Raw genomic sequence first — 20,026 nt, 5'->3', positions numbered from 1 at the left:
CTGCCACAGATTATTTCAACAAAGGGATAGAAGCCATCCCTTCTAGACAAGCCAATGATACAGCGATAATAGGATTCTTAGAAACCAACATATTGTCTAGATTTGGATGTCCTGAAAAGATCATAACCGATAATGTTGCTGCCTTCAAGTCCAAGAAATTGATAGATTTCTGTAACAAACACCATATCACTTTAGGCCATTCCACAGCCTATTACCCTCAAGGTAATGGTCTAGCTGAGTCTTCCAATAAAATCCTGATTAATATTATTAAGAAATTGTTGGAAGAGAACAAGAAAAACTGGCACAAGAAACTTACAAATGCACTATGGGCAGACAGACTTACTACAAAGAGATCTATTGGAACTAGCCCTTATGAGTTAGTTTATGGCATGGAGGCTGTGTTTCCTTCATCTTTAGGAGTTCCTGTAATGAAATTACTGTAAGAAGCTCAGGTGGAACCCAATGAAATTCAAAGGAGAATAAATCAAACCATCCATTTGCAGCAGACCAGAGAAGAAGTGCACCAAAGATCCCAAGTGTTACAAGAAAAACTCAAGAAAATATTTGATAAAAGGACCAAAGTAGAAGACTTCTACCTTGGAGACAAAGTTCTAAGGTGGGATTCCAGGAGAGAAGACAAAGGAAAACATGGGAAGTTTGACTTCCTATGGAAAGGGTCATTTATCATCCAGGCATTACAGGGGAACAATACTTACTTTCTGAAGAGCCTGGATGGCACAGAAATGGAAGAAGGGCCAGTGAATGGTCGAATGTTGAAACATTACTTTCATCCAGTTTTTTGATGTATTCTAACTCTAACATGTACATACTATATCTTTAATAATGTCACAGTTTTGATTGGATAGTAACTTGTTGCAGTTGAAGCCAGAAGAGAAGCCTTTTCAAAAAGTGGAAGCCTTGCTTGAATTATCTTCCCCTCTGAAAGAAAAAGATGATATATGATTTCAAAAACCCATGAAGTTTCCCCACAGGAAAAAATTCTTGCAGCACTACAAACTGATCAGAATAAAGAAGAAATGCAGTTCCCTAAAATTGCTCAAATAGAAAATAGCAATGAAAAGCAACCACAGTCCAGATATCTGGAGGTTGTTATATTTTGATGAAGATGAAGAGTATTCAGAGCACTTGGATACATTGGAGAATAAAGAGGAGACACGATTGACTAATCACTTAAATCAAGCAACAGTTTGGAATGAGAGGAATCAATAGCTAATTTGGGGAATAAGGAAATTCAGGATCAACAGCTTGAAAGAAGTGATCAGCTTGTTCATTTCAGCAATGAGAATGAGGAGGAAAGTGCAGAAAATTTTGAAATCAGTGAAGGAACTTTACCATTTTGTTTTTCCTCATTTCAGTTTATCAGAGCCCCAAAATGCCATTGAATGTTAGAATGTTGAAGAAGATTTGGAAGTAGGAAACATATGATCAAATAATCCAAACTATGAGAGTCAAAATCAAGATGATAATGGCTTTACAAGACAGACATTACAGTCAGTAGAAATATCATCACAAAGAGCAGTTGAAAACATGCAGGGTGATAGAGATAAAAGTGATATTTCAGTTTCATGGCAGGTAGCCTATCTAGAACATATGTACAGTTGTTTGAATCGGTTCAAGAATAAGTGTATATATTTTACAAGATCCTTTTGTGCAGTTTCTAGATTCAGCAAAGGGAGATTTCAGAGCAGAGTCAGAATTATTCAGAAGGCCATCTCACCTGTTGTTCTTGACTTTCCACCAGGGAAAACCATCCCCAAATGGAGCCACTGTTATACTCCTATACCAATAGGTGTCATATTTCATGATTGACTTGTTGAGCTCTGTAATATGTTCATCCATTTCCTTGTTGCAAAGGTTTTCCATATTATGAAAAAATCAAAAAAATCAAAAAATGTAAAAATGTAAAGAGGGTATGCCCTAAAAAATCAAAGGGTAAAAAGAATAAAATGGTCAAAAAAAGAAAAGAAATGAACCCCAAACAAAGAAATACCAGGAAAGTGTGCAAGTCCAAAATGCCACTACTTTTTCATTTTCTATAAATAAAGCATTGTGTGCAGCTTGTTAATTCATGCCACAATGGATGAATGGCCGAACAGCTAATCTTAGCTAGTTCATGTTTGAATTTCATGTTTTAGAGATAGAGAATAAAATCTGACCAAATTGTTTAATCTTGGCAGATAAGTAGATAGGTAGAGAAGCAAAGGAACTCAACAGTTTAATCTGAGCCCTTGGATGTAATAAGTGCAGACTTAGGTAGGTTTACCATGCAAAGAAAAGAAAAGTTGATGAGGGTTTGCTAGTCTAAGTGCACCCGAAAAAAAAGGAGAAAAAATGCTAGGCAAAGTAGGCTAGGTAGGTAGATGGTGTTGTAGAATGATACCTGTAATAGATTTTGTCTCTAAAAAGTGTCACTCTTATCTCTATCACAAGTGAAAAGCAGATATTTGACTTGGAGCAGCTCAAACAAGGCAAGGTTTCATAACTAACTCCTCTTCATATTTTTCTCTAATCATTTACTAATTTCCCCAAAATATTAGGAATATGTTCTTAATATCACTAAAAACATTCATCTCATTTCATAAACATTGCCTAAGTAAAACCTATTTTACTTAGGAAATTGGCCATGTTTCTTGTATAAACCCCTTTTTTCCTTTTAGCCTAAGTTTTTTAACATTATTTCTTAACGCTTTCCCATTTCATAATTCATATTAATTGTTAACATATATTATATAATCCCTATAATTTTTACCCATCCCGTATTATGTAAATATATGTTAAAAACCCCAAATTTTACATATCCCCGCCCCGGTCGAAATACGATCATAGCCATGCTTTAAAAAGGGTTAATGAGTTTATTTGAAACTCATTAAAAACTTCCCCTCGCGGTAAAGGGATTAATTAACCATCCGAGTTAATTTATAACCAAGCCCCTGAACCAATAAAATTGCGCCAGAAAACCATTAAAAAATGGGTTTATCGCGTTGGCCCCACAAGTTAACTTCCCGCCATCTCCAAAGTGCGTCCGCCGTCAGATCTCCACCCATTCATCCAACAGTCGATAATCAATATCGCAACCCCTTAACCGCCGAGTGTTAACGCACGATCGGCCGGTGGTTTTGTCGTTGTACCAAAGACACGCATCACTCCGTCAACCTAATCGCTCGCCCTCCGTCTGAAACCGCCTAGCCCCAAAAGCGGTGCAGGCAAAACCGCTTACCACCCCCCCCCCCCCGCTGATGTCACCTGCCACGTCACTACTACGTCATCTGCCCCCATACCCCTGCTGACGTCATCCATCCTTCAAATCAAAAATTCCTGCCAATACTCCATTTTGTCGAAAAGGATCGAAAAATATCATTTTTTTCTATATTTTGCTTCAAACGGCGCTCCGGGCATAAAAGCGACTGAGTTCACAGTTCCAGTTTCTCGACCGCCTCCCGACCATAAAAGCTACAACAGCGAGCTCCGCAACCTGCCATTCAACCTGCATAGTGCAGTCTTCCTCTTTGAACACAGTTTAAAACAAATAGAGGGACTTCCAAGCTTATAGAAGAAAGAAACAGAGATATACAGGGATATTTGCTACCCTATCTAGTGGACCTTCAAAAACATGAATTTCCAGAGAAAAGTGGTGAGAAGACACGTAAGCAGCTTTGTTTTACCAGAACACGATGGACAGCGATGAGCAGAAGTCAAAACACGATTAAAGAGTATCAGTTCAGCATTAAAATGTATCAGATCAGCGATAAAGAGTGTCAGAGCAGAATTAAAGAAAGCAGATCAGAATTTAAGAGCATAGTTAAGACAAGCAGTCGGCGTAAAGCTACTAACAGAAGACAGCTGCCAGCCGAATTAAAGAGCCAGCCTCCAGCGCAAACATCAGTTCATCTTTTACTAGTTGTTTCTATTCTTCTTGTAAATTGTTTTAGGTTATCCTAGATATTATCTCACAGCTGTTATGAGATATAGGTTGTACATATTTTGTTGTATAAATACCCCCTCCATTAGAGTTTTGTGAGGGGGGTGTGGATTCCTAGAATTTGCTATAACATTGACATTTTGGAATAAAAAGCTATTGGAAATCAACTGTGTCTCGCCTACTGGATGAAGAATTGAAGCTGAGGACTTTTCACAGACTTCTTGAATCAACCACTGGATCAATAAGTTCTCTATATCTTGTGTTTTACAGTTTTCCTTAGTTTACTATATCATCTGTGTTTCATAAATCTGAATGATAAAAGAAAATATTAACTTCAGAATATGCTTGATTGCACTATGTTTTCAGTCTTTATTGTTCTCTGTGTTTTTCTTCAGAATTTGGATAAGCAGTGAACTCTTAGTTGCTCCTGTTTCCTGATTCTTTCATGTTGATTGTTTGCTAAAGAATACTTAACTACTCCTTATCAATAATCATCCATTTTCCCTCTTTCAATAGGTTGAAGGATTCTTAACTACCCTTCATCCTTTTGAGCCCATTCCATATGTTTCCAATCTTTGTTTGTTCCCTGTTTGACTACCTTGCTCTATGAAGCCATTCTCTGTTAAGAAACCAAATCCAGAACGTTTTTTTCTTTGACTCCATCATACCCAATGGACTGAACTACTCTGTCTTTACCTCTCTGTTCTATTGAATCTCACCACTCAAACTCAAACAAAACCCTTGAACTTCATAACTAGCCTAATACCTTTAAAAACAAAGCTAAATCATAAAGAGAGAGCCCTCTCTGGATACAGATTGGCTAGATTCTGTATCTAAAAGATTGGTCTGTGGTTACCTCGGCATCCTTCCCTTTCTTACAACTTTGGGAAAAACCTGAGTGATAACACCAATGACCCTAGAAAAGGATATTTATTTAATACAAGGAATATAAATAACAATTTCACTAGAAAGATTAAACAATTATATAACTACAACCATTGATCTCAATCAATCAATAGGATGGATGGTTTGGATTCTCTAGCTACTGGATTTCGCCAATTACTAACGGAGAATGAAAATTTTAGTGAACTTAATAGATCTATTGCTAGAAATGGATTCTCATACCATCAAGATAACACAGACAACGATTAAATACAGAGGATTGCTTCCAATAATTCACTTACAAAATCCAACATAGAATTTAACATCAATGCCACACATATTTTACCATAATAATCCATTGAATGCAATTGTAAATGAAAGTCCATCAAACAATAATAAAATCACGCACATAATATACACAAAGATTTGATTTACCCTAGAAATTCAAATGGGAAACCCAACATTTCAATAGTTGTTCAATCTTTTTTTGGCAATCCTTGGTTACAACATAGCTCATGGCTCTTTATACTTCATCCTAACTTTCATTAATAATCAACAATATATATATATATATATATATATATGAATAAAAAGTTTTATATTAAGTCTCCAACTATATATGCTTATTTGTGACATACCAAGAGTAAGATTTTAAAAATATATATCACCAAATTTTAATATATATATATATATATATATATATATATAAACTTGGTAGGATTACATCTTTATTATGTCCAACTTCCCACCCCGATCGGGGGATAGCACAAGATTTGAATCCAAGATTTCCTGTTCAGTGAGACTTCATTTCCACAGCCATTACCAATTGTCAATTGAACTACCCCAAACAAACTGGAATAAAAATTATTAATCTTAACTTAAAACTAAAAACTAAATAATAATGTATAAAAATTTTGCAAGAATGAAGAAAAAAATACTCCTTCTAAAGAAAGTCTGGCCTTAAGAATCACCTATATGATTTTACAAAATGGATGTTGTTAAGATAGCAATCCTTTCTCATAGTATAGTATTTATTTTTTTAATTCTAATGCCATGTGACTTCGATACCAATGTATCAGTCCCTAGTATTTTTTTTTTAATATCTACTATGTGTGACTCTTCGGTGCCAATAATTTATTTTCCAAACATATCCCAGTGACTCTCACATGCAAATCCTTTCGGTGGTGGAATGAACTTGTACAATAAAGCAATGATGAAAAAATTTGCTGATTTTATACCTTTCAACATAAAAGGTGCCATGAGGAAATAATTACAAGGATTGTACTCGCCAATTTCTCTTACAACTGCTTGGATTCTTTCCATGAAATTGTTATTTAAATCTCTACATAAAAAGTGCTAATATAAATTTTAGAATTTTACCGTGATGAGAAAAATGGATATGTGTAAAAATTTATTCATTTCAAAATAAGATGGTAATTTTAAATTTTTGGATTAATGTTTTTTGGTTTAGTAATATAATTATTAAAATTAATTATCTCCGTGTATATATTTATATTTTCATTTTTTTAATTATTTATTTTATTAATTTAGTATGAATGATTTGAGTGTAATTAGGAGTTTTTGACACAAAACTTTATGTATGTTAAAATTATAGTCCAATGTTTTCTACATCCACTTTCTCACCATTTTATTTTTGGAGCTTAAAGGATAGACTCCTAATGTTGCTATTAACTATTTACATGTGAAATCAAGGGAAGCACCATTATAACCATAAAACTTTTACTATATTTAAAGCATTGATTTTTTTTATTACGGGTGTTTAATTTTTTTTATTGTGAATGCACTCGTCAATGGCATGTATGCACACACTTTAGGAATTAATGGATATGTAATTTTGTTTTCTATGCACACATTCAATATATAGACATGCTAGGAAATCTAATCAATTTTGCATGCCAACACATATGTACTCATCGCAACACATGTCTTGTCAAGAGATAAATAGTCGTCCACCCTTGTGTCATTAAATTGCTTCAACAACCAAACATACTTTCTTCTGTCATGCATCTATTCTTATTTATAGAATGTATTGTAGCATGGAGTAGAAGGGCACCTTTCCTTGTTCAAGCTCTATGTCACACACTAATTATAGAAATATGAAACATATTTATCGAAAGGTTTTAGAAAATGTTTCAAATTTTGAAATGAGAAGTAAATTATATATGTGTGTGTTTTTAAAAAAATCATTATTAGAAGAGTAAAGTTATATATACAATTGAAAAAAGTAAAACGAAAATTTGTTAGAAGTAATTTTATTATTATTATTATTATATGGGGTTTCAATTTCAAAGGTTTAATGTTTCTTCTTATTTCAATGATTAAAATGTTTCATATTTACAAAACAGTCATAATTCACCAAATCTTTAAGGATTAGGTGCCTAACATTCCCCCTTATTCTGAAAGGGTGTTAGTGAGCCTAAGCATCATTCTGAATTTTTCAAACTTTTCATTTCCAAGAGCTTTGGTGAAGATATCTGTGATTTGCTCATTTGTGGAATAATATTGTAGATGAATAGTCTTGCCCTCTACATGATATCAAATCAAATGATATTTTGTGTTGGTGTGTTTGGTTTGATCGTGGAATCTATGATTCTTGGCCAACTTGATCGCAGAAGTATTTTCAATCAATAGGGGAGTAGAAAACATTTGTTTCTCCCACAAGTCTTCAAGAATTTTCCTGAGCCACGCAATCTTATTTGTTGCTTCTACAACTACAAATTTTGCCTTTGTCATGGAATCTATTGGAACTGACTATTTGTGTGATGTCCATGAGACAACTCTTGATCCAACACTCATATGAAATCCTGAGGTAGATACTCCATTTTAATTTTTCTCTATCAAAGTCTGAATCAGAATATCCAATTAAGTTGAAGTCCTCCACCGTGAATATTTGAGTCCAAAATCTTGAGCTCCTTTCAAGTACTTTGGAAGTAATTTTGTAGCAAACCATTGTCCTTCACAAGGATTTTGCATAAATTTGGAAAGAATATCGACTACAAATGAAATATTTGGTATGGTAGTTGTGAGATAGATAAGACTTCCCACAAGTTGTTTGTACTTGATTGCACCCTCAAATTCATTCCCTTATTTTCATGCATTAGAGGAAATTTCTGCCTAACAATGCCCATGAAATTTTCATGTAATTTCCATGTCATAATATGTAAACCAATCAAAATCCTTTAAATTTAAGAAGAGGTACATGTAAATATTTTGGAGCGAAAAGAAGAAAAACTACTTTTTTTAATTGTATTTTTGTCTTATCTCCTTATAGGTTTACACAGATTTCAAGTGAAGGCACTCTTGGATGCGGAATTAAATTCCACATCCAATGAGTACCCATTATAAATACATTTGAGAAAACGCACATTGTTAAAAAATGAAAATACATTAAAAAATTGTGTTGAGCACGCTTGCTTAATATATCTTCAATTTTTATCAATGTGGGCCTTGTCAAAAGTATGGATAATGGGTACTCGTTGGATGTGGAATTCATAATGTATCTTAAATTTTTATCAATATCAGTCTTCTCAAAAGTATGTATAATGGGTACTCGTTGGATGTGGAATTCAATTATGCATCCAACAAGTGTCTACACTTGGAATATATGTAAACCTATAGGGACATAAGCAAAAATACATTTAAAAAAATTAAGTTTCTTCTTTTCCCTCCAAAATTCATAACTCTTATTTTATTATTTAAACTATTATTTTATTATTTTTCCTTATGAAGCCACTTTTAGGCTGAAATTTCCTCTAATGCAAACTTCATATTATGTTCCATCAAAGTAGATAAAGGATTGTATCCAACCATTCCAAACCTATTCAGAAAAGCTCCAATGTACCTCTTCTCGAAGAGGAATATATACTTTGGATGTTGGGTCACTTCAATGTCGAAGTAGTAGTGAAGGTATCACAAAATTGTCATCTCAAAGCTCTTCTTCAACTCTTTCTTTATAGGCGCAATGTAGTTTTCAATGTTCCTTATTATCAATAGATCAGCTACAAAAACCACAAAACATAAATAGTTTTCCAACTTTCTTGGCAAGCAGAGTTGCATCATCAAGATTGAAGTATTTGAAATTTAGTTTCAGAAGATACTTATTCAACCTTTCATACTAGGCTTGCAATGCCCATTTTAGACCATATAAGGATTTGATAAGTTTACATACTTTTTGTTCTTTTCCTTTTACAAAAAACCCTTTTGGTTGATCCATGAAGACATTCACTTTCAATTCTCCATTCAAGAAAACAATCTTTGCATCCATTTGATGAACTTTCCATCCATTTTGAAATACCAAGGAAAAGAGAGTTTAGATGGTGGCCCACTTTCTATGGGGCGGGGGAATTCTCTTCATAATCAACACCTTATTTATGTACAAATCATTTTGTCATGACCGTTTCCTTGCGCTTGGAAAGTGAGCCATCTGATTTGTACTTATCCTTGTAGACCCAATTTCAACCAAGTGGTTTGGTTATTAATGGAGGGTCCACCAACTTCCATGTTCCATTATTTATGAGAGCATCATATGTGCATCATAGTCCCTCTACATTACTTCTCTCCATTCACCATTAGAAGCAACTTATTTACAGGAAGTTAGTTCAAAGTTAGTAGATAAGTTCAATTCACAATTTTATGAAACATACATATCATTTTCATTAACTGAATTAGAATTATCTACATCACATTCATCCTCTCTATTGGAACCTTTGGTCCCATTCTTTCTGACCTCATCAGGATTAACGCTTTCAAGTACTTTAGTGAGCCATTTTGGTGAACCTTTCTAAGATGGTCTAGGTTGCTCCATTTATTAAGATGGGGTTGGATCAAGATTTATCCATCCAATCCTCTCAATCAGATCACCCAAAGGGTCTTCTTGATTTGAAGACGTGATTAAGACTTCATGAGGGGGAGAGAATGCTTCAAAGAGAGATTCCATAGATTCATCCAAGATAGGGATCCCCCCTTCAAGATGTGGAATCTTAATATCAAATTCATGATATGTTTTTGTATGATTGAATCTACCCAGACGATCAAGTTGCCACTCAACAATCTTGTCAATCTTGGAAGATTCAAGAAAAATCACATCTATAGAAAGAATAAACTTCTTATTTACCTCATCGTAAAGATGATATGCCTTGGTGGTATTTGAATAGCCCAAGAAGATTCACTTCCATTTCCTTTCATCAATCTTGTTTCTTTTTTCCTTAGGAATGAAAGAATAGCAAGTGAAACCAAAGATCCTGAGATGTTTTACCAAAGGAATGTGGCCATAGCACATTCCGTAAGGAGTCATACTCCTGAGAGCATGGGATGGACATATGTTTTTCACATATACTACACATAGAACTACATTATCCAAAAACATCAACTTTACATTTTTGAAAGATATCATTGAGTAAACCATATTCAATATAGTCATGTTCATTCTTTCAGCTACAACCTCTTGTTGAGGATTATATGGAATAGTGATTTGATGTTGAATCCCATGTTGGAAAAGATAGTTTTAAAATTCATTAGAAGCATATTCATTTTTGTTATCTGTAAGAAGGGAGCCAATATGTGATTGCATCATTTTTTATCCATGCATGAAATTTTCTAAAAGATTCAAAATCTCATGATTTTCTTTTCAACAAATATACCCAACACATCCTGGTGTAATCATTAATAAAATTCGTCATATATTTATTTAAATTTGTATAAGGAACAAGCATAGGGCCACAAAAATCAAAATGAATCAGAGCAAGTTTTATACGTGCTCTAAAAGTAGAATCATGAAATTATTGTTTACTATCATATTGCTTCAGTTTCCTAGGAATAGTTGCAAACCATAAACACAATTATTTTTAGTAAACAAAGATTGCCATAATTAACATGTCCAATTCTTGCATGCTATATAAGAGTGGATGAAAATGTACGTATGTTGTGCTAAGATATGCATGCAAAGTTTTATGCATGAGGAGATGTTCCTTCCAGATTCAGAAATCTTTCCTACTCTACTCGAGTCATGACAAACATGTTGTTTGATTCTTCCCATATTCCTAGTTTTACATCAAACATATGAATAAAGTGGCTTCACTGGAAAATGTGAAGGGACAACAGATTTCTTCGCAACTCTAGTAGGTAGAGTACATGTAGAAGAAAAATAGGGAGTCTAGGTAGTTTAAACCTAATGGTGCTAGATCCTAAGGGCTTGAGATTTGATTTGTCTACAAAATATACTATTCCATCTACATTGTCAATGATATATTCAAAAAAAAAATTGAAAGGTCATATGGAAAGTTTCCCCTATATCAAGTATCCATGCATCTCTCCAAGAAGCAAATGAAGTGTGAAACAAATCTTCAGATACTCTATATTGCAACCAACAAGAATATAATGTGAAAATTCATGTACTTTACCTATAGGTGGATATGAAGTTTTACCTTTGTATTTTTCCTAGAATCGACTATCTTTATTTTCTCCAATGGGATTCTACGAGTTAATGCATCATGTCCATCTCTCCTGCAACAAATGCAATGAAGATCATGTATTTCTCCTTGATGGTGTTTAATATCCCTACCTTTGAAATTCTTTCTTCCAAGTCCTCCCCATCTGACACTTCCTTTCAGAGAATCATGTGTTTGATTCTTCCCCTTTCAAGTGATTTGTATTACAAACTTAAAGGTTTGTGGAAAATTTGCAAGTAAATTTTTTATGTCTTTTAGCCAATGGATCAAAATTTTGCAAAAGTACATAAATTAATGGTTTTTTTTTAACTCAATTTGCAGTATAAAAACATATAAAAATATACCATACACAGCAACACAAGACAACAAAATGATAAAGGAGTTCACCCCTCCTAGGCTACATCTCCTAGTCAAGCTTCCAATGTTGGGCTTCTTTCACTAAGTGCTAAAATCTGTGATTTCATGGATTTACAGTGCTCATAATGCAAAATAATGTCTCCAATGGCTCTAGAAGACCCAAAAACCCCAAGTTTGGCTCTTATTGGGCTCAAATTGGCAAAAAACTTACAAAGTTATGGCTCAGAGAAGTTTTGCTACTAACTGATCTACAAATTGGCAATTTTGGCTAACCATTCTACATTTTCCGCCATTATGGAGACCGACGAGGGACTAGTTTGCCTGGCGCCGACGGGATTCGTGCCGATACGGGTGAATTTTTTCGGATAGTTAGTTTTCCCACTAACATCTTAGCGCCAAAAATTTCACCTCCTCTCTTGGTCATATAGCACATGTGGCCAAGGGGCTGGGATAACAAGGGGTCGAGATAATCGTGCTCATGTCATTCCGCACCTGCTGCCGAGATCCATGGTCACATTAAACCACAGGGTCGGGGGCTAGGGCTAATAGCCTACCCTCGTCAGTAGCTCCAACTTCCACCGCTGGTAGGTTCTATGGCTACCACAGAACCTAGGGCTACGGCCTAGAGCCCCGCCCCCTCTTTGCGCCTTATGTCTGGTCATGTGGGCATGCATATGGCCTATTGGAAAATCAAAGTAATTATGGTTTGATTCTCCATTCTTGATAATTACTTCTTTATTATCTTATATTTCATCAAAAAATTACCATATTATGTGTGTATGAAGATCACAAAACAAGAGACACAAGATATAGGGACATGTCAGGGAAAAACAACCCTCGAGGGGAAAACCCAGTCAAGATAATTCTTCCTTTCAATAGTATTCTTTGAGGCTCTTTACCTTAGACCAAGACTAGACTTTCCCTCCATGCCATGTCAGCCTCCCAGATCTTCGACACCTTCCAACAACTTCGGCTAGGCAATAGCTTCCGGTAACATGCAGCTTTCAGCAACAGCGAAGTATTAGGAGACTTCAATCTCCCAACCCATACCATGAAACAAAGAGAGAGAGGCACCAAAATATTGATTTTCTTCCTCTTTATAGACTTCCCCAAACTCGCACTTCTTTCAACCTCCTGGCAATAGACTTTGCACTTCTCCAGCTTTTCTTGAGATATCGAACTTGCTTAAGAGTCAATGCTCCAAATATGTTTAATTTCCACGATCTTGGTTCTAGGTTAGAATCTTAAAATATTTGGCGCTACCAAACCAAGAATCTCAACAAGAACTACTTTGCACGGTGGAAAATATATAGTAGTAAATCACATATGCACATTAAAAATTGTACAGTAATGTACAACCCAATCTTCATTATATTAAACCAAATCTGAATAATACAACAACCTATGGTATACAAGATACAATGACAAACTTCATTGGAGCTTCTACGTCATATCTTGTCATGTCGGTCCTTCGCTTACATACTACTCACTGGCTACCCCTTAGTCCTTCAAAGGACAACACATCGAGACTCTAGGAGGGCTACCACCTAACACTGCTACAAGTCACCTTTGTAGCATGTACACAGGTTGATCCAATCTTCTCTCTGGGTTGGTCAATTCCCGAGCTCCAAACTCCCAGGCTAGCAGTCACCTTTGTCAATCAAAGTGTTGCACTTCGGTACCAAAATTTACCCAATATTCAACTCCTCTTAGTCACTTCAAGATAGATCGTCTAGGGCTACTTTAGGATATCAACATGTTTCCCTCCACGAGACCAATGATGCTCAATCATCCACTGCAGAATCTGCTCCTAATTTGGGTTTCTTATCGCTCAAGATAATCCAAATACATGGCTCCCACAAGCTGCTCCAATTCTGGTCAACTTCTTTGACCCAACGCACCTCCAATCGTTGCTCCAAATCTTCTTGCACATTGTTGTTCATGATTTTTTTCTTAGGGAACACTGCTGCAACCCTAAACTCCTCCAACAATCCACAAATAGCCCTCTAGAAAATTGTAGTCTATGCTGGGAGATACACTCCTCCTCCACATTGAGGGTAAGGGCTAAAACCACCCCTTAAAATATCCCATGCATGCCTTTTTTTTGTGGTATGACCTGCAGCCTACCACACAATACTTTTGTTGCAATACGCTTCCCTCAAACACTACCACAGTACATCCACAATCCTCCAAAACAAACCCAAGAAAACTTGTTTCGAACTCTTAAGGCCTCGGCCTAGCAACCAGCATACTCGGCCTCCAACAGAAACCTTCGGGCCCTGTTCATCCCTTGAAACAATCCTCCAACCCATGATGCCCTAGCCTCCCTTGTTGTGACCTCAAAACAAAGATCTCCCTTCCTCCATGAGTTGTCCTCAAGGTATGCGTTGCACAAAAGGATGAGTTAAATTTTCCTCCAACACCTTCTATTTATAATTTAAATAAAGGGCTCCAAGACATCATATTTTGGGGGCTAACAACTGTCACATGCCTAAAATCACCTTAGGCCGACCTTGACACTTATGGTGTCAACCCCAAAAATAACTTCAAAAATTCATATCTCCACTTCTACAACTCAAAATTTGACGATTCTCGAAGAGTTGGATTCTCCTTATCACCCTCTATCATCTCATGCCATCACATGTAGAAATGTGCTCATGGAAATGCCCGAAACAAGATTTGGTGCAAAACCCCTTACTTGTGTTCTAAGGCCACAAGTGACTCTTGTGGTGCTTAAGCCTCCAATCCCCGAACCCTAGGGCTTGGAGTACCTCCTAAGCTACTCAAAAATCAACACTCCCTCTTAGCAAGCGAGGTACTTCCAAGACTAGGAAGTAACTCATCAATATCATCACTACTCGCAACACTTGCCCAAATCTTGGCACTCACAATCACATAAATCCATGTTCTGTGAACTACGCCTCTATTGGAAGTGTCACTGTCACTACTAGAAGCACCCTGCTTCTTCTTTTCCTGTAACGTCTTCCACTCTCTCCATGATTCCTTCTTGGCATCTATAGGAGCACCCTTTCTCCCCACTAACCACATGCTCTTCTTAGATTACAAAGTCTCCCTCTGAATCTGCAAGCTCCCTCTCGAACTCAACTCCCTCTGAATCTCTGGAATCTGGACCTTCTTGGGAATGTGAACTTCTTCTCGGGATCATGTACCTTCTCTCCTGAAGCTTGCAACTGCACCTGCACCTGCTCCTGCTTCTCTAGAACCTGCATCTGCTCCACCTGATGCTTTCCATGATCCACAGGCTTGCCCGTCAACCTGTAGAGACCATTCTCTCTAACTCCTAGTACAATCTCATCGGACTTAGAGCCTCCAGGCCTGAGTCTTGCCTTCCCATCCTTGAATAAGACCTCAAAAACTTCTCGATCATCGAGATAGATATCATGTTATATCTAAAACCTGGTACAAATAGTACATCCTAGACCTGCATCACTCATCCTTTCTCCATCCTAAATGGCGCAACAGCCGATCCTCGAATCTCTTTCTGACTCTTGTCACCCAACACCATGTGCAACTTTGAGTCTCATTCAGCTAGAGTCTCAAAAACCTCATGTGAACTTGTCATATGTTTCATCACACCACTGTCCATGTACCATCCATCCTCATCAATAGTACCCTACGAGAAATGAGAGATCATAGCAAATTCCTCCTCCTCCAATATCCTAGTGAGATCATCTATCATAGAAGAAGTGGCAACACTGGTGACCTGCTTTCCTTTCTTCTTTTATTCATATCCCTTCTTCTTCATCATACATCTCGACAAAAAATTACCCATCTCGCCATAGTTGAAACACTTGACCTTACTCAAGTCCTTCTTCTACTTACCCTTCATTTGTGCTGCATGTGCCATGTCATCATAGAAAGTATTCTTCTTTGGTTGAAGATCCTCGTCTCACAAATCTTCCTGAATGAAGTCATCCCACAGCCTATTCCAGTCTGGAAACTTATCTCTGGCAACAATCCCTTTGATGAAGGGCTCCCATTCCTCAGTGAACCCTTTCAAAGTACCCTACGAGAAATGAGAGATCATAGCAAATTCCTCCTCCTCCAATCTCCTAGTGAGATCATCTATCATAGAAGAAGTGGCAACACTGGTGACCTGCTTTCCTTTCTTCTTCTATTCATATCCCTTCTTCTTCATCATACATCTCAACAAAAAATTACCCATCTCACCATAGTTGAAACACTTGACCTTACTCAAGTCCTTCTTCTACTTACCCCTCATTTGTGCTGCATGTTCCATGTCATCATAGAAAGTCTTCTTCTTTGGTTGAAGATCCTCGTCTCACAACTCTTCCTGAATGAAGTCATCCCATAGCCTATTCCAGTCTGGAAACTTATCTCTGGCAACAATCCCTTTGATGAAGGGCTCCCATTCCTCAGTGAACCCTTTCAAAGCAACCCTCACCATATCTCCATCTGAAATAGTCACATCGACGACATCAAGTTCATCTTTGACCTGAGACAATCTCGTTAGATACGAGGTCACGCTTTCACCCTTTATCATCTTGGTGGACTTCAACTTAAACTCCAATACTAGTACCCAGTTCTCGTTCTTATTATGGAAAAAATTATGGAGAGACATCCACATCTCATGTCCATTGTTCTTCCCAAAAAAATGAGGTATTAGGGCATCCTTCACACCATCTAGGATGATCAATCTCGCCCTCGCATCCAAATCACCCTCACATCCAAATCTTCAAATATTTCCAGCTCTTTATGGTTTTTTGGCTTCTTAATCTCTTTCTCAGCAAACTCCCAGATCTTGTTGACCTGCAAGACCAACTTGATCCTTCCCTTCCAAGTATTATAGTTGGACGACCCCTCCAATCTATCCTCATACTGAAGACCTACCTGAAACTTCGACATTGTCACCTACAATGCGACCAACTCCCTCTTAAGTTGTACTTCATTGTGCACACTCTGAATCATTTTCTTCCAAAGTAGCTCAGACACGCTCTGATACCATGTTCAATTTCCACAATCTTGGATCTAGGTTATAATCTTAAAATATCTGATGCTACCAAACCAAGAATCTCAACAAGAACTACTTTGCACAAGTATACACAATTTTTAACAAAATTGTACAATAATGTACAACCTAATCTTCATTATATTAAACCAAATCTGAATAATACAGCAGTCTATGGTATACATGATACAATGACAAACTTCGTTGCAGCTTATATGTCATATCTTGTCCTGTTGGTCCTTTGCTTTGGTACTGCTCATTATTTTCCCCTTAGTCCTTCAAAGTACAACACATCGAGACTCCAGGAGGTCTACCACCTAACACTGTTGCAAGTCACTTCTATAGCATGTACACAGGTTGATCCAATCAGCTCTCTGGGTTGGCCAATTCCCAAGCTCCAAACTACCAGGCTAGCAGTCACCTTTGTCCATCAAGGTTCTGCACTTCAACACCAAACTTCACCCAATATTCAGCTCCTCTCATCACTTCAAGATAGTTCGTCTAGGGATGCTTTGGGCTATCAACACATTTCCCTCCACCATACCAATGATGCCCAATCCTCCACTATAGAATCTGCTCCTAATTTGGGTTTCTTATCGCTCAAGATAATCCCAATACATGGCTCCCACAGGCTGCTCTAATTCTAGTCAACTTCTTTGACCCAACACACCTCTAAACTCTACTCCAAATATTCTTGCACACTGTTGTTCATGACTATTTTGGTTAGGTCACTAGGGCACACTGCTACAACCCTAAACTCCTCGAACACTCCATAAACAGCCCTCTAGAAAATTGTGGTCTAGGCTGGGACATACACTCCTCCTCCATGTTGAGGTTAAGGGCTAAAACCATCCCTGAATATAGCCTATGCAAGCCTTGTTGTTGTGATATGGCCTACGGCCTACCACACAACTCTTCTGTTGCAATACGTTGCCCTTAAACACTACCATAGTCCATCCGCAATCCTCCAAATCAGCCCCAAACAGGCTTGTTTCCAGCTCTTAAGGCCTCGACCTAGCAACCAACATACTCAGCCTCCAACAACAACCTTCAGAGCCTGTTTAGCCCTCGAAACAGTCCTCCAACCCACGCTTCCCTAGACTCCCTTTTTGTAGCCTCAAAACATAGATCTCCCTTCCTCCATGAGTTGTCCTCAAGGTATGTGTTTCACAAAAGGATGAGTTAAATTGTCCTCCATTTATACACTAAATGAAGGGCTCCAAGACGTCATATTTTAGGGGCTTCCAACTGTCATATGCCTAAAATCACCTTAGGCCGACCTTGACACTTATGGTGTCAACCCCAAAAATAACTTCAAAATTTCATCTCTCCACTTCTACAACTCGGAATTCAACGATTCTTGAAGCGTTGGATTCTCCTTGCCGCCCTCTATCATCCCATGCAATCCATGTAGAAATGTGCTCATGGAAATTCCCAAAACATGATTTGGTGCAAAACCCCATACTTGGGTTCCAAGCCCACAAGTGATTCTTGTGACATTGTGTCCTCCAATCCCTGAACCATAGGGCTTGGAGTACCTCCCAAGCTACTGAAAAATGATCAACTTTGACCTCCTTGTATATATAGGCTTCTTGTGGGTCGAATGAGGGTCCTTAGGCCGACTTGATCTCTCTTAGGCCGACATGATGTGGAGGGTACATAATTCATATTTGACTTGATACAAAACCTTTTTACATGATTCAAAAGCCCAAGAATGGTCTCTTTGAATGTACAATGACTCTATAAACTCAATATTAACCCTAGGAGTTGACTAATATAGTGATGACCCAAGCATGAAACTTGTGCTTTAATAAGCCATTGTTACAATAATAAAAATTATTTTCTTTATTCTTTTGACAAGTACATTACAAAATGAATCAAGTACATTATTGAAGGTTGAACATAGTTACATTTTCAGCACTCCCTCTTAACTAGGGAGGTATTCATAATGTACATATACAATGTAAGATCTCAAACTATATGAAACATAAAGAACTTTTAGGCACCGCAATGCCATGGACTAGATTCCTAACCAAGGCAATCTATCTAAGTGGTAATAAGGTGTACTCAAGATTTCAACCTATCTAGGTACCATCATGCTTACTTTCTAACCACCAACCCAAACATATAGGTGTGTATCCAAAACAAAGCTTAATAATCAACACCATATTTTTAACTTTGGGATCTAGACATCAACACAGAGTGTCGGCCTAATGTCTCCCCAAGCAATGAAATCTCTTCCATTTCCTCATCATCAATACAATCACCAATATCTACCAAACCCAATAGGTTCCTTAGATATTCGAACTTATTTTTATGAAGAGCCTTTGTCAGTATGTCTGCTACATGTTCATCTCTCGGGACATACTCTAACTTCACAATCCCATCCTTCACCAAGTTCCTAATAAAGTGGAACTTATCATTGATATGTTTCATCCTCGAATGAAACACGGGATCTCCAGGCATCTTGATACAACTTTGATTGTCATAATTAATCATAGTGATACCCCGAGACTTCTCGAACAAATCTGTCATAAGCTTCCTTAACCAAATAGCCTCTTTTTCCACTTCACATGCAGCAACATATTCTGCCTCGACACTACTCAATGCAACGAGATCTTGCTTCCTACTCATCCATGATACCATAGCATCTCCCAAACTAAATCATCCACCACTAATGCTCCTTCCATCTGTCTCACTACCACCCCATTCAGAGTCTGTGAAGCCAGTTAGCTTGACTTCCTTACTATCATACTTTAGGAAGTGATGTATAGTGCCACAAAGATACCTCAATATATGTTTGGCAGCTATCCATTGATCATGACGAGGCTCCAACTGAAACTAACTAATAATGTTCACTGCAAAACATATATCTGGACTAGTATTTACTAGATACATCAATGAACCCACCAAGTGTCGATATGAGGTAGGATCCACGAGACTAGAGTCAGAGCCCCTCAACTTCTTGAGGTTGGTGATCATAGGAGTAGTCATCGGCTTGGAATCCATCATCCCAAATTTATGCAATAACTTAATGATGTACTTTCCTTGCCCTAAATATATCTCCCCAGGTCTTTTCCATACTTCTAAACCTAGGTAATAGTGCATCAGTCCTAGATCCTTCATTTCAAATTCAGCTGCCAACATCTTCTTGCATTCTTTAATTCTTCGCTCTACACCTGTGATGAATAGATCATCCACATATAGTATAATAACGACATGCTCATTATTCACGACCTTGATGTAGAGATTCGGATTAGCAAAACTCTTCACGAACCCAATTCTAAGTAGATATGCATCGATTCTTGCATACCATGCCCTTGGTGCTTGCTTCAAACCATATAGGGCCTTCTCAAGTCTTCAAACATGAGAGTCCTTGCTATTCACTTC

This window comes from Pinus tabuliformis, chromosome Q, assembly GCF_031772625.1.
Source record: "Pinus tabuliformis cultivar Carrire ecotype Pingquan chromosome Q, CPIR1, whole genome shotgun sequence".
NCBI classification, from domain to species: Eukaryota; Viridiplantae; Streptophyta; class Pinopsida; order Pinales; family Pinaceae; genus Pinus; species Pinus tabuliformis.
This window is presented reverse-complemented; position numbering follows the sequence as displayed.